Genomic DNA, 16,920 nt, shown 5'->3' with positions numbered 1-16,920 from the left:
CAATAAATCCTTAATACCTTAAAGTTAACAATTAGATTTTAGGAGTTAAATTGGAGCAAAAATGTAGAAGTCATCTATTTTAACTTCTTCATTTCATTCTGAGGCTCAATTAAGTGACTTGTCCAATATCACACATATAATAAGAATCAGAGTTTAGATTTTTAATTCAGATCCTCAGACCAAAAGAGCTCTTCCTATTACACCAAAGGAAAAACCAACTTTTCTTCTTGCAGTGTATACAGAGAATAAAAGATGTTGAAAAAGACATCCCAGACCATCTTTGCTGGCCTAGGATTGGCCCTTACCATAGGAGGTGCCTTGGGTTTGGTATTATACAAACAAAAAATGTTGTTTTTGTTGTTATTATTGTTTGTCCTATCTTTTTGGAAAAAAAAACCAATGGCATCAAGGGACAATGTTCTTCCTTTACCAGAACTTGGATTTAAGTGAGATAGGGCTGCTTGAGTTTCAGCCTCATTTTCTCTTCCAGGCTCGGTGAATTCCAGTGGCAAGACAAAAGTTAAGGTGACTGGTGATGGCCTGGGATACAGTGGATGACTTTGGCTTTTGATGTCTGACCAATTTCAAAGTGTTCTATAACCCTGCTTGAGCCACCTTTGAGACCTCTGGAACAAATTGCTTTCATCCATCCATTCTACTTTGGGGCAGACTTCCTTCTAGCATCCAACAGGTATGAGGCTCACTATGAACTTTCTAGGTGACTGGAATCTCAGTGAGAGAGTGTCATAACGAATGACTTCTGCTCCTCTTTGAACAGAAAACAAAGGCTTAATTCCATGCATTAATGAATAGTGTTGCAGCAAAATTTTATCATCTCCTGATGATTTTTTTTTGGTGGTTCAGAATATTTTCAGTCTTTTTCCTTCCCCTCCTTTCCTCTAACCTTCTTTTCTAGACTCCTCCCCATTCCCCTGGAGAATCTCTGGGTACTCAGGGGATGAATGCAATCTAAATCTAGTTTAAAGAGATTTTCTTAGAACCTACAGTGTCATCATTTTAGAGAATTCCCAATGAGGAATCTGCCTCTGCTAAAGTATATCGGCTCCTGCTCTGACACTTAAGATTCATAGAATGGTCAAGGACATTAGGAAATAAAGTAACTTGTCCGAGTTCACTCAGCCAGGATAAGACTTGATCCCAAATAGACTTGTTTTTGAGGCTAGCTCTCTTATCTACTACTCCAATCAGTAGCATCTCCAAGTGCTTTCCTTCAGCACATTCTAACATGTTAAACTAAATATAGTTAGGAAAATATATTTGTAGTTTACATATTTTGCATTCTAAATTCAAATTTAAATGACTTTTATATTATTTGGTTTAGGATTACCATTTTCTTACTCATAATCAAGAGTGATAAATAAATAGGATTATAAAGACATAGTTCCATAGACATTAGCTGGTCCATAATTAATTAAAGACCTTAGCTTTAAAAGGCATCTGGTTCCCTCCAGATATCCTGATCTATACCTTTCCCTAAACCCAGAAGAGGAGAAAGTGAGGCATTGACCTTACACAGCCCTCCATCACATAAATCCATTCACTTGGATGCATCACCTCCCCAGTGTCATGGTTCTCTTCGATGATTAAGGACAAAGAGCAACAAGCTAATCCAAGAGCCATTTTAACCTTAATCCCAGACATGTACCCTTCCACCCAGGGTCAGTAGTCTTCTGGCTCTTCTGCAAACAAGACACTCCATCTCTCAACTCCAGGTATTTTGTCTATCTGTCCTCAGTATCTGCAATATTCTCCTTCCTGTGCTCCACCTATTGACCTCCTTGGTTTCCTTTAAAGCCCAACAAAAATCCCACCTTTCACAGAAAGCCTTCCCCAACTCCTCTTAATTCTAAGGGCTTCCATCTGTTGATTATTTCCTTTTTATCCTGTCTATAGCTTGCTTTGTATGTGTTTGTTTGCTGGATCTCCCATTAGATTGTAAACTCCTTGAGGGCAGTTTTGTTATTTCCAAAACTTTGCACAGTGCCTGGCAAGTAGAAGGTACTTAATAAATACTTATTGAATTGAACTATTTCACCTGGAAAGTAGAATTTCTGGCTGAAAATAAGAATGCACTGAGTTGGGAAAAGTAATCTGAAGCCAGTCAATAAAAATGAAAGAGTCACTGTTAATGCTATCTTGGAAGCAAGAGGAAGCCACTGGACCTTCTTGAACTTCATTCCTCTAAAGCAGGCTGTCACTAAGACCCTTAGCCAAGGATCCACAGTTCCCTTTACCTCATATGGTTTCCTTCCTATTATTTTGACTCCCCATCATTGTTCCAGACATTATTTTCTCTGCTCCTGGCAGTGTGGAACAACACTCTTGTCTACATATTCGATGTTTCCCTGTCCACCTGCCCATCTGGCTGAGTCACAAATTTAGCTTCTGTCACTGTTGGCATGTGCATCCATTTACATGGTTGCTGGGGAAAGTCAGAAGCAAGGAGGGAATAGGACTTTGCTTATTTAGGTAGGTGGTTAAAGGAACTTTCATTGGAGTCACTCACTGCTGGAAGGGGAAGAAAGGACACAAAATTAGTTCCTTCCAGATTTTCCTAATTTCTATTCCCAATCTTTTGCTCTATTCACACCTACTTTGTTTTCCTTTTTCCACATAGTATAGGAAACACTAAATGCATACAGATTGATTTTCCCCCTCTCCCTCAAAGTGGGGGATTATGTCATTGACTTTTTTAATCTCCAAAGGTTTTTAAGATTGTAGTCATATTTTCCATTCTGATCTTTCTCCCTTCTTGTCACTTCTAGAACTTAAATCAGGTAGCAAACTTGTCATAATACTGCTGGACCAGATCCATTTACTTTTTTTAAAAAGCTTTTTATTTTCAAAACATATCCATAGATAATTTTCAACATTCACCTTTGCAAAACCTTGTGCTCCAAATTTTTCCCTCCTTCCCCACTCCCTCCCCTAGATAGCAAGTAATACAATACATGTTAAACATTTGCAATTCTTCTATATGTAGTTCCACAATTATCATGCTGCACATGAAAAATCAGATTAAAAAGAAAAAAAAATGAGAAGAAAAAAATGAAAGCAAACAACAACAAAAAAGTAAAAATACTATGTTGTGATCTACAGTTTCCACAATTCTCTCTCTGGATGCAGATGGCTCTCTTCATCACAAGATCATTAGAACTGGTCCAAATCACTTCTCTGTTGAAAAGAGCCACGTCCATCAGAATTGATCATCGGATAATCTTGCTATTTCTGTGTACAATGTTTTCCTGGTTCCACTCACTTCACTTAGCATCAGTTCATATAGGTCTAGCCTTGTTTGCCTAAATTTGCTCATCTACAAAATGAGCTAGAAAAGGAAATAGTAAACTATTCCACTATCTTTGCCAAAAAAAAAATCCCAAAAGGCGTCATGAAGAGTTAGATACAACTGAAAAAATTATTAGAACTACTAAAGCTTATAAGCTTACAAAGCTTTCTTCTTCCAGGCTTTATATCTATTTTTTAAAAATAATCTTTCCCTCGTTATTCCTGCTTAATTTTCCTCATCAAGTCTCTTCCTTTGACCTACCCATGGTTAATAGAATATTGGTGGTAAAACCATCTCCAAGGCTGGTGCCAGCTTTGGTTTTGAGTGGTTGGGCCCAAGTTCCAGTGGGCTGTTTGGCTATCTCCTGTCTGTTGAGAACTATTTATATCAAATTAGGGAAACTAGGATATGTTCTATGTTGATAATTTACAACTTAATAGTGTCTTTCATTTCAAAAAAAAATTATACAACATATCTCAGAGGAAATGACTTGGGGGAAACTCACTTCCATGGAAAATGGCAGGGGTTGGTCACATTATTACCTATACAGCTAATGGTCAAGAACAACCTGGCCCATAGAAAGACAGCTAATGCTTCACCATGAAACTTATATGTGAAACCATGGTTCAGAGAAATTTAAATACCCAATGAGGACCTTAGTCTCTAGGTCACCAGACAAAATTTTATTAAAAAATTGGTTACTGTAACACAAAAGTTTTACAAAAATAAATGTTGAAAACTATCTTTACATGAATTTGGAAAAACAAAATACTGTTGCAAATTTAAATTTTTTAAAAGGCAATTGTTTACTGGGTGGTTATTGAGAGTGGGAAGATTAAAATTATATTTCTGACCTCTCTTGGTAACCTTTGTTATCCTCAAAATTCAATTCAAATGCCACATAGCACATAAGACCTTTCCTGATGCCCCATGCTTTCCTCCACCAAACAAATTATTGCCTTGTATTTATTTCCTATATACATTTGTACATCATTTCCTCTGACAGACTGTAAGTTCCTTAATGGTGGAGATGATTCTGATTTTGTCTTTTTGTGATCTAGTTTGGAACACAGTACCTGGCACATAGTAGGCACTTAAATGTTTATTGATTGATTAACTTAAGTATACAGGGATTGAGAGAGGAGATAAAACATGAACATAGATGAGCATAATCCAAGGTCCAAAATGATTTGGACAAAAAAAAATTCAGAGAAAGTCTAAGAAATTTTTTAATATAATTTATGATCCCTTGGGATGAGGTATGGGAAAGAGACAAGGGTGATTTTAAGGTTTTGATGGAAAGATCCTGGTGTTCTCAGCAACAATAGGGAAATAAGGAGAAGGGGAGGATTTAAAAGGGAAATTAAAGATGAGTGAATCTTGGATTCATTGAGCACCAGAAAGAAAGACGCTCATGTAGGTGGAAATGTCCAGCAGTCAACTTGGAGGTGTGAGCATGAGCTGAGAATGTAATGGACAGGTGGGGGTGATGGACAGGTGCTAAAGGACATGTGATGCTATTTCTCAGTGACCAACCTCTTTACTTGCAGATCTGACATCTAGACTCCTGCAATTTTCATGGAGAAAGGATATCCCCCCTCTGGGATGATTTACTATCATTGATTTTGCATCCCAGCTAGAATTCATCATCTCCCATTGTTACATCCAAAATAATTCTGTTAAAATCAATGTTTCATTGTTAGACACAGCCTGGAAATTAATGAGAAGGTCTGCCAGGATCCTGGCAACATTTTAACTCAACAAATTAGTGGAATCTCATAGGCCTAGGGCCTGAAAGAAATTGGGGCAATTTTAAATGGGCATCAAGTTGCAAGTTAGTGGGGAGTAAGAATTTTAAATGTAATTGAAAAAATAATTGACAGTCAAGCCATGTTCTACATAGACTCCTGGCACTTGACTTCAAATATACCAGTGCTGTGATCCTGGTAATAATGGGAAGAATTGGGGAAAACATTAAAAATGTTTCTGTATCTCTGTCTGAAGCACTTTCCCCTATGACAGGGCTGAATCATTGAGAAGGGAGGGCACAAGTAGAAAATGTAGAGAGTTAGAGACGATCTTTCTGAATATGGCTTTCATTAGAGAGGTATTAGTAAGGCAATTGTGCTGATAGAACACTGAGGAGATGCAGATGATAATGGAACTGAAACTAGGAATCTCTGCACCTAAGGCAAGTACCGTAAGTCATCTCCAGAGCAGGCAGGGTGAAACTCAGGTTGGAAGACCTGGACTAGTGAGGAGTTCACTCCAGTTCATCATTACCCAATAGCTTCATATTTGCATTATTTTTTCTAATTAGATTCTAAACTTTGTGCTGCTGAAATGTGACAAGGACCATCCATATCCTCTAAGTATGACCCCCCCCCCCTTAGGAAAAAGTTCCAATGATGGTCTAGTTATGGCTCTGGGGTTAATTGGTTTCCAAAAAAGGTTTGAAACACCTGCCATCCCCTGTCCAGCAGGCTCTGCTTCTAAGTAGACTCTCTTCTGCCCCTCACAAATGGAGTTAATCCTGTTTGGATCAGAAGACTTTCCAACAAACACTTTATGAGCACTTTGGTCCCTTGCCCTCTTCCATTACTCTGCTGAGTAATCATTGGTGGAGTCTTTCTCTTCAATTATCACTTCCTTTTCTTTTTTTTAGCATAAAGATTGACAATATTTTAGGAGTTTGTTATATCTGTGAATCCCACATAAAAAGTACTGGGAAAATGTGCAAAAGAAAGATGAATGAAAGATCCACCCATTAAGGAGGGAAATCCCTGACACAAGACCTGGTAACTAGGAGGCACTTAATAGTGCCATTTTAGTGCCATTTAGTGCAATAATACTGCCATTTTAATAAATGTTTGTGAGCTGTGAGAAGACCAAATTGAACTCAACACATGGATAGGAGAATGGCAGTTTCATGTGGCCAGACAAGGAGATTGGATATGTATATGGACAATGACTCAGGACCCAGGTTACAGGGATGCTGGCCTGTCAGGGGAAAAATTATTAAGTCATTACCCATTATTCGGTTGTAGAATAAGAGTCTATATAGCAAAGCTCATTATACATACATATAGTTAATTTAAACATGTTATATATTCATATAAATAATCCTGAAATTTCTCTCCTTATCCCCACTCCATAAGCACCATCACTCTCAAAAAAGTTTAGTGCGACTGCCTTTCTCTACTTTTGCCTTCAATCCCCATTGCACAGCTGTCCCTACATTCCTCACAATCTACTTTTTTGGTAGCTTTCCCCCTCTCAATGCCACCCCATTTTCATTTTAACCTGATTTTGTCTATGTGAAACATAGATTTGGGGGAGGACGCTGGTAATTTGGATGTAATTTGGCCACTGGATAGCCATTTATATTCACACTTCTATCCAGGAATGACCTTAGGGAAATAGTAAATTCAACATTTGGCATACCATTGCCCTTCAATGGCTGTCAAGTTGTAAACCTGATTCCAATAGCTTCCTACAGGTTAAGTTATATAGGTTATTTGGAAGAAAAGTACCTGCCAATTAGCTTGGCTCACTTTATTTATTCCCCTTTTAGTCTTCTACTTCCTGTCAGACATTGTAGTTAGAATTATTTAGGAGGGAAAAGGCAGTCATACTTCTGTCCACATTCTATGCCCTGTGCCCTCATTCTTTTGGGGGCTCATCCTTTTTTTTCCATTGGTAATAATAGAGAACAATCTGGGTTCTCTATACCTTTCTCTCATACAAGAAAGAATACTAGACACAGAGGGTTCTTTGTGATCATAGTCATTATACTCTGTCCTTGACAAAGAAGGGGAATTTAGCTCTCTACTACCCTTCTGCTCAAAAATGACTTGCTGCTCTCTGTACATCATTCCCAGACTGTTCATAGTGAAAATGTAGGTTATTCAGAAATCAGGTATTTAGGAGCTCAATGAACACCACAGTTATAACCGGACCAGGGTGCATGAGATTTTCCCCAGGAAGAAAGTCAAAGACAAAAGAAAAAAAAAAAAAAAGAAGAAGACAATAGGAAAGGCAAAATACGTGTAGTTCCTGCATTGCTGTAGAGACAAAACAATAAATAATATCCTAAGGTGCACCATAGGTAGATGCTCCAGTAGATAAAGTGCTAGGTCCGGAATCAGGCAGATCTGAGTTCAAATCCAACTTCTGAGATATGTAAAATATGGCTATGCAAATCAGTTTCCTGACCATAAAATGGGGTTAATAGTAGTTGTTATATTCCAAGATTATTAAGCATTAAAAGAAATAATATTTGTCAAGTGCATAATATATAGCAGCTATTAATAAATGTGTATTTCATTCCTTAGTGATGTTTTGAACTTGAAATTCTGGAAGTGATGGTGGGAGATGTAATTTTAAGCGGAATAAGAAAGAGTAAGATAGAGTTTGAAGTTTAGAATTCAAGAATTTATGGAATTTGTTCCCTATCTTGGGACCATATGAGCAGACAAAAGTCAAAATAGGCCCTTTGAGGAATTGTTCCCCTAGTCTTATCTTCTGAGACTGAGACAAGCCTCCCCCCACCCTCATCCCCATTCCCCTACAGTTGCGTATGCTTTTGTTGAGGTTGTTGCTGTATTAGGAGAACTGAACTGGTTGAGAATTTGCTAAGAACTTAGGTGGTTGGCCCACTTAGACAACTGAGTCAATTTCTATTCCTACAGTTAACACTGAATAAGCTGGCTGATTTATGCCCATCAAACTAATTCTCTCTCCTTTGCTTTCTGCTCTTTTGTTGCTATCATCCCATTCCCTTTATATAAAAGAAAATCTGCTGAAAAGAAATCCTTGTTGTGTGATAAATGCTATCGTGGAAAGAGTGTTTTTGGGAAAAGCTTCTATATATACAAAGAAATATCCTTCAGACAAAAGAGCAGGGAAGGTAGAGGAAATGGTTGACTCCTTTAAGAAGTCACAAACACAGCAGATGTTCATTATAGTATAGTTAATCCTTCTACATCTTGACTTTTCCCATCATGATTTCAAAATATCATAGGCTGGCACAAGATTAAATGGAATTTTAATATATAAATATTTTCCCCAATTGCATGCTAAAACACTTTTTAAAACTTTTTTTTCAAGTTTGAGTTCCAAATTCTATCCCTGTTTCCTTCCCTTTCCTCTATAAGGCAATAAGCAATGAGATACAGGTTATACATGTGCAATTATGTAAAACATTTCCATATTAGTTATTTTGTACAGAAAGAGTCAAATAAAAGAAAAAATGAAAGAAAGTGAAAAATAACATGTTTTAGTCTGACTTCAAACAATATCAATTCTTTCTCTGGAAGAGGATGGTATGCTTTACCATTAGCTCTTTGGAACTATTTTGGATCATTGTATTGCTGAGAATAGCTAAGTCATTTATAGTTTGTCATCAAAGAGAATTACTGTTCCTGGGTAGAAAATTCTCCTAATTCTCTTTACTATGCGTCAGCTCATGCAAGTTTTTCCAGGTTGTTCTGAAATCATGCTGCTTGGTACTTCTTATAGCTCAATAAATATCCAATTACAATCATATATTGTTAACTTATTTAGTCATTCCTCATTTAATGGGCATCTCTTCAATTTCCAATTCTGAGCTACCACAAAAAGAGCTGCTATAAATATTTTTGTACAAATAGTCATTTTTCTTTTTTTAAAAAATATCTTTGGGATAGAAACCTAACAATGGCACTGCTGTATCAAAGAGTATGCACATTTTTATGGCCCTTTGGGCATAGTTCCACATTGCTCTCCAGAATAGTTGAAGCAGTTCACAACTCTACCAACAGTACATTAGTATCCAAGTTTTCCCATGTCCCCTCCAACATCTAATGTTTTCCTTTTCATCATATTAGCCAATCTGATAGTTGTGAGGTGGTACCTCAGGATCGTTTTAATTTACAGTTCTCCAGCTCAATACCCAAATTTTACATAAGGATACTATAAACACTGCATAAAAGAAAAACAAAAAATTCAGACTCCTTCTGTGGTATGAAAGGAGGGTCAAAAAATTGTATGCAATTTGTTGGGGGAAGATAGGGGGAGGTACACTCTAACCCCCGAGGTATGGAAAGGATAACTATATCCCCCAATTTCAGCTCAAGTTTCATAAGCCAGAGAGAGAGCTGTCAACTGGCAAGAGGCTAATAATATAAATGGTTAATTGATTCCCAAACATAATAAAATAAATCCTTAAATCAGAGGTGAGCCAAGACTCTGGGAAGGGAAAGGCTCTATACTACTATGAATAGTACTGGAAAACCTTTAACCTAGCTTCTAATACTTTGATTTTCGGGTTGGGCTCCTACATCTCTGAAAAACTGTATTCTTTATGTGTATCAGCCCTGTGGAATCAGAAGAATGGTAGTTCAACTTAAGTGTGGGAACTTTTACACATCCTAGCCCCTGTGAACTCAGCAGAGGGGGCAGGTCTCTTAATTACATATTCATAATGGGAAAAGGAAAGAACTAGAAATAAAGCAGGTGATGGCTTACTAGAAAATGACTAAAAATTTTATGTAATTACTGCTCTGGGAGAAACAATGAATGTGGGGAATTCAGAGATGCTTGGGGAGACTTTTTTAAGTGAATTAAGAAAAACCAGCAAGACAAAATGTATGGCCCTCACGTGAGAAGTGCTAGTCCTCCCTGAACACCCCATATACCTGAGTAGAATGAATATTGAGGCTAGTCATTAACCTAATAGTAATCAATTAATAAGTGTGACAGTGGACAGAGAAAATTCTTAATTTTTTCACTTGTGAAATATAGGAAAGTGATCAAAAACCTAAAACGCTTAGTTATTGTTTCCTCAGGGAACAGAGGAACTGTAACAGATCTATTGTGATAGAATTGGAAAAGGTATTAAGATAGAAGAGAGAAAGTAGAGAAAAGAGGAACATCTACTTAATTTCAGAGCAATTACATGTTTTATAAAGGACTTTTGTGGTGGTACAATTTGGAGGATCTGGGAGATGATGGAGTTGTGAGTTTATTAGTCAAGTGATGCATCATCTATGAGTTTTAGAATATGGGGTCAGATACTGTGAAAGGATACTCCTACTAGATAGTGGGATGGAATGATACTATATGATACAGTAGAAAGACATTGGATTTAGAGTCCAGAGGGAACTCAGTTCGAATCCTGACTCTGATACTTATTACCTATCATATAATAAGAAATTAATAAAATTTTGTTAACTAATTTAGTCTCTCTGGGTTTTAGTTTCCTAAACTGTAAAATGAAGAAATTAAGGTAAATCACTTCCAGTTTTCTTCTTGTGTGAAATCCAATTATCTTATGCCTAAAAACTATCTTATGCCAGTATATCTTGTGCAATGGAAATTACATTTGATGAGCATATTACCACAGAAGCTCAGAATTGGAAAGAACTTAGGAGGCAGTTTAGTTCAATTCATAACTGAATAAAAATCTCCTCTCCATCCTACTGGATAAGACACTGTCCAATCTTTGCTAGATCTCTAGGGAGAGGGAACCCACTATTTCCCAAGACAATCCATTAAAGTAGTGGGAAGCTCTAAATCTATATCCAGTCTAATTCTATCTCTGCCAATTCAGTCCATTATTCTAATAGGTCAGAACAAATCCAATCCCTATTCTGTTTCATGACCCTTCAAGTACTTGAAGACGGTTCTCAGGTTCCGCCTAAGTCTTCTCTGCTCCAAACTAACTGTACCCATTTCCTTCAATCAGTTCACAAACGGCATGAACTCCAGACCCTTCATCATCTTAGGCATGTGCTGGATGCTCTTTCCAGTTTATCAATGCTCTACTCAAACTGTAGCTCCCAGAATAGAGCACAACATATTAGATATGGCTTAATCAGGGGAGAATAAAGCTGAGTAATCAGCTCTTTATTTCTATATGCTCTTAAAATACCTAAATTAGTTTTCTAAACTGCAACATCCCATTAGAATTACTTCATCTTATGAGGAGTTGAGAGCATGATATGGTTGTTCCCATCACAGTTGGACTACATTCTGAGATGTGTGATTATTATATTAATAATCAGAGGGTAGAATGAGGAGGAGCAAGGGAGGAGATCCAAACTCCCCTCTGTTCTGGGCGTATTGCCACCAGGCAAGAGACAATGAGTAAAGATGAGCTGGAGCATAAAAGTTAATTCTTAATACCTATAGGTTCCAGAGCATGGGGAGCTCCCATGGGCTATATAGGATCCAAAATAGATATTGAAGTTAATTCAGTAAAGTAGCCATTGTCATGTAACCTGGAGAATCTCCAACAATATATAGCCATTAGCTGAGCTTGGGAAACTTGTTCATTCCAGTTTTCTGTGGGAGAAACCAAAGCACTTTCAACAAGGTCACTCTGTTACATGAGCTAGATCTGAAAGAAAATAGAGGAGAGGTTGAGTCTTGCTTCACCCACATATAAGCCCTTGCTGGTCATTTAGCTCTATCAAGGCTGACCTACTTCCATGGTACAATTTCATAAAGCTGAGGATGCTGCCCTGTGACTCTCTAAATAATTTCTCTATCTGACTCCTGAACCTGAAATTGTGCTATTAAAGATTTTTTTTGTCTTAAAGCTTTGATGCCTCTCAAAATTCACATGAAGAAAAATTATTCTTTACCAGTCATAAAATCATTTATCAATGACTTTATAGTGGAAGGTGAAACTGAGAGATTTCCTCTCAGAATAAAATTTTCAAATGAATAAAATAAAATATATATAATTATAGAGGAAACCAACTTTTCTGAAACACCATCATCAAAAATAAAAATAAAGTTCATAGACCCTCAGTTAAGAACCCCTGAGTTTAGAGCCTTTCTGATAAGCAGGCTTTCTTAGGAATAGATCATGAAGGCATATGAGGAAGAATATGTTAGTAAGTCAATAAATTTTTATTTAGTATGTCCTATATATACCAGGAGCTATGATAAGTTCTGGGGAACTCTGCATGTGTTTATATGTTGTATGAGTGTGTGTAACATATGCTTTATATGTACAGTATTTTTTACATAATTATTAAAGCATATACTATTGCCCTCATTAGAATTTAAGCCTGTTGAGGGTAAGGACTGCTTTCACTTTTTTTTTAAATCTCCAGTCCTTATGCAGTAAGTGTAATGATCACTTGTTGATTGAGTGATTGACTGACCAATTGCATGGGATGGGCAGGATAGTGGGGAGCCACCAAAGGTAAATTTCATCTGAATAGTTTGGTGAGGGCTATCGTAGAGTACAGACTGATATAATTTCCCTTTTCTCTTGCAGGTGAAGGAGACTGGGGAAGGGGTAGAGAATATGAAAGGTAGGTTAGGTATCATAGGAATTCAATAGTGGCTGATCTAAAAGCCAAGAACAATAAACTTGAGTAGTAAGCCTGCAGAGGTGAATCCCATTTTGTGGGAAGCAAGAAAATCAAGAGAGATCTATCAGAATGGGTTCAACATCCCTTCCCTGGCTGCCAGTCCAGCTATGACATCAGCTTCTTAGCTTAAGGTTTTTCAGCCAGGGGCTCCAGTACCAGTATCCTAAGGTAGCCACTCTCCCAGAGGAGTATGGAATGATTAGCAGAGATACACCTTTATCCACCCCCCCTAGTATGGAACAGTATGTTTTTCTTGTCTGTTCTATTTTTATTATCTTGACACACTGTTGAAAGGGGAACAACTTGTAAAATTGAACATGGAGGGAAAAGACTATCAATTTTAATTTGTTTAATGAAATATAATGGGAAAATCCATCTCTTCTTACAGCAGATACTTGAAAAACACTTTAAAGGATTATACTTTTCTTCCTGGAACTTGATGACTGAAAACAGTTAACAGGGTTTTCAGAAATGTTTGCATCTTTGAAATTCCTGGCATGAGATGTGGAACAATTAAAGTCTTTTATTTTGTTTTCTTGAGAAGACAAATAAAGAAAGTTTAAAAAGTAGGCTTTGTTCTGCATTCAGATTTCATTAGTCCTTTCTCTCGAGGTGGATAGGATTTTTTATCAAAAGTCCTATAGAGGGACAGCTAGATGATGCAGTGGATAGAGCACCAGTCCTGAAGTCAGTGGGGGCTGAGTTCAAATCTGGTCTCAGACACTTAACACTTCCTAGCTGTGTGACCCTGGGCAAGTCACTTAACCCCAGCCTCTGGAAAAAAAAATCCTGTAGAATTGTCTTGGATCATTGAATTGCTGAGAATAGCTAAGTTATTCACAGTTGATCATCATACATTATTTCTGTTACTGTTGTACAATGGTCTAGTTCTGCTCAATTCACTTTGCATCAATTCATCTAGGTCTTCCCAGTTTTTCTGGAAGCATCCTGTTCCTCATTTCCTATAACACAATAGGAATCATATACTATAATTTGTTTAAACATTCCCCAATTGATGGCATCCTCTCACTTTCTAATTTTTGCTAACAAAAAAAAATGCTGCTATAAGTGTTTTTGTCTATATAGAGTTTTTCCTTTTTTCTTTGACCTTTTGGGATAAAGAACTATTAGTGAAATTCCAAGTCAAAGGATATGTACAATTTTATAGTTATTTGGGCACAGTTCCAATTTATTCTCCAGAATGATTAGATAAGTTCCCAATTCTATGAACAGTATATTAGTGTCCTATTTTTTCCACATTTCCTCCAATGAGTGTCATTTTCCTTTTCTGTCATATTAGGCAATTTTATACATATGAAGTATTACCTCAGAATGGTTTTGATTTGCATTTCTTTAATCAATAATAATTTAGAAAATTTTTTCATATTACTATAAATACTTATGGGCAGCTAGATTACACAGTAGATAAGAGTTCTGGACCTAAAGTCAGGAAGACCCATCTTCCTGAGTTAAATTTAGCCTCAGATATTATATGATTTTGGGCCAGTCAAACTCTGTTTGCCTCAATTTCCTTATCTGTTAAATGAACTGGAAAAGAAAATGACAAAACCATTGGTTAGCCAAGAAAACCTTAAATGGGGTTAGTTGGACACAACTGAAAAAAAAAAAAGACTGAATAAATAGTTTTGATTTCTTCTTCAAGAAACTACCTATTCATAACCTTTTATTGTTTATCAATTGGGGAATGACTTGTAGTCTTTTAAATTTGTCTCAGTTCTCTATTTATTTGAGGATTAAGACTTTTACCAGAGAAATATGCTGTAAAATTTGCCCCAGTTTCTCACTTTCCTTTCTAATCTTGACTATATTGATGTTATTTATGCAAAACCTTTTTAATTTAATGTATTCAAAATTATCCACTTTATATCCTATAATGTTCCCTCTCTTCTGTTTGGTAATAAATTCTTTCCTTATCTATACATCTGACAGGCAAATTGTTTAACGCTCCCCTAATTTGTTTATGATATTTCCCTTTATGTTTAAATGATGTACCCATTTTTACCTTATCTTGGGTACATGGTATGAGATATTGGTCTATATTTAGTTTCTGCCAAACTGCTTTCCAGTTCATTTGTTTTTCCCCCTCCAATTTGGATCTTTACATTTATCAAACATAGATTATTATCATAATTTACTATAGTGTATTGTGCACCTAATCTGTTCCACCATTCTATTTCTTAGCCAGTACAAGATTCTTTTGATGATGATTGCTTTGTAATACAATAATAGGATCTTTAAAATATTCTTTATTGCAGATGGCTTGCCTGAGACAGCACAAGAAAGGAAGGAAACCAGGTAGAACTCTCACTGTTTCCAGTTATCAGCATCCTATAATTGCAGCAATAAAAGAAAATAATCTTTACACACACACACACACACACACACACACACACACACACACACACGCCCACACATATAAAATAATTTATTCTTTATTGTTACCAACTATATCAATACAGCATTTAATCTACCAGGAAAATTCTGGCACATAATTTGAAAATGTTAAGTGAAAAAACATCCCCTCTCTTCTCTGCAGTGAGCCAGGGACTTGTTAGGGCAGAATGTCGCATGCATTGTCAGGTACAGCTACTGTGCTGAGTGTTTTTGCTCGATTTTCTTTTTTTTCTTACAAGGAAGAATTCAGTGTGACAGGAATGGGAAGAGGGTAGAAGGGACATATTTTTCATAAATGATTATGAGACAAAAAAACCAATCTATTCATAAAACTTTAAAATAAATTTAAGTGAAGGGAAGCATCTAAGTAGTTAGGAACAGAAGAAGGTAAGGAAGAGGAGTAACAAGACCCAGAAGGCCGAGGGCACCAGATGACCCAGAGCAAGGCAGAGACACAGGCAGAGCTGGTCTATCATTCAGAACCTGGCTGTGGATTTCATGGCTTGACCCTTTGGCCATGCTCCCAGACGTCTGCTTCTCACTACCAGCTTTAGTTTGCACACTGAAACTGATAAATGAAAGTTAATGCTTTAAATTACCAAGGATTATAATTACTAAGAAAATAGAAATCCCCCCCCCACCTAAAACGTGTTTCTTTCTCTGATTTCCCTTAGAAAGGACCCCCTGTCACCTGGTGAATGTATCTCTCCTCCTCCTAGTGCTCATGTTATATCCACCCAGCCCCTGGCCCAGCCAGATGCCTTCATCAACACAATTATACCATCTGTATGGATCAAGGGCTGAAGTACACTGGGAAAGGATAGGTGATGAAGCTGTATGGGTGCCCAGCTGTTGCAATTCATTCAGCCTCATCTTTCTTGCTGAAGAAATGATGATTAATAAAATGATGATTAATGAGAACAAACTGTAAAAAAAAAAAAAAAAAAAAAAAAAAAAGGATTTCCCCAATTTTATCAAACCAAGCAGACTGGGGTCTCTTCCAAGACAACTAAAAAGGAAATGTGTATGTGTGTGTGTTTAAAGCTGCTAGAAAAAATGTCTCTGGACATATTTAAATGTCTGGCTACACTCAGCAATGGCACAGAAAAATCTCACAGAAAGGATTTTTCACCAGAAAATAAATATTGGCTCCAGCTGTCTGGAACTCAAGCACTGAAAGGGCTTCCAATAATCAGCATCTCACAGTGCATTGAATTGGTGAAGGATCCAGATACTTCAGTTACCAGGTATCTGCCATCACCTCCACCAAGCACCTCCTTGTCTTTGAGGTGATGAAAAGTGGTTGTTAAGGAACAACAAAAACATTCTTTACCTCAGTCTGATTCTGTGGATGCTCCTGATTACAGTTTTGTTAATTATCTCTATGGTGACAAGAGAGTGGAGTGGATCTTTTGCGCTCTCTCTCTCTCTCTCTCTCTCTCTCTCTCTCTCTCTCTCTCTCTCTCTCTCTCTCTCTCTCTCTCTCTCTCTCTCTCCCCCCCCCTCTCTGTGTGTATGTGTCTCTCTCCCTGTCTCTGTCTCTGTCTTTCTGTCTCTCCATCTCTGTCTCTCTGGATTTCTCTCTGTCTCTCCATCTCCATTTCTATCTGTCTCTCTCCCTCTCTGTCTGTGTATGTGTGTCCCTGTCTCTGTGTCTATGGGTCTCTCTTTGTCTCTGTCTTCATTTCTGTCTCTGTGTCTATGGGTCTCTCTTTGTCTCTGTCTTCATTTCTGTTTCCGTCTCTTTCTGTCTCTCTATCTCTGCTCTGTGTGTGTGTGTGTGTGTGTGTGTGTGTGTGTGTGTGTGTGTCGGTGTTTCTCTGTGCCTTT

Source organism: Sminthopsis crassicaudata, chromosome 1, assembly GCF_048593235.1.
Source record: "Sminthopsis crassicaudata isolate SCR6 chromosome 1, ASM4859323v1, whole genome shotgun sequence".
NCBI classification, from domain to species: domain Eukaryota; kingdom Metazoa; phylum Chordata; class Mammalia; order Dasyuromorphia; family Dasyuridae; genus Sminthopsis; species Sminthopsis crassicaudata.
The sequence above is the reverse complement of the archived record's forward strand: the minus strand, read 5'-3'. Positions refer to the sequence as shown.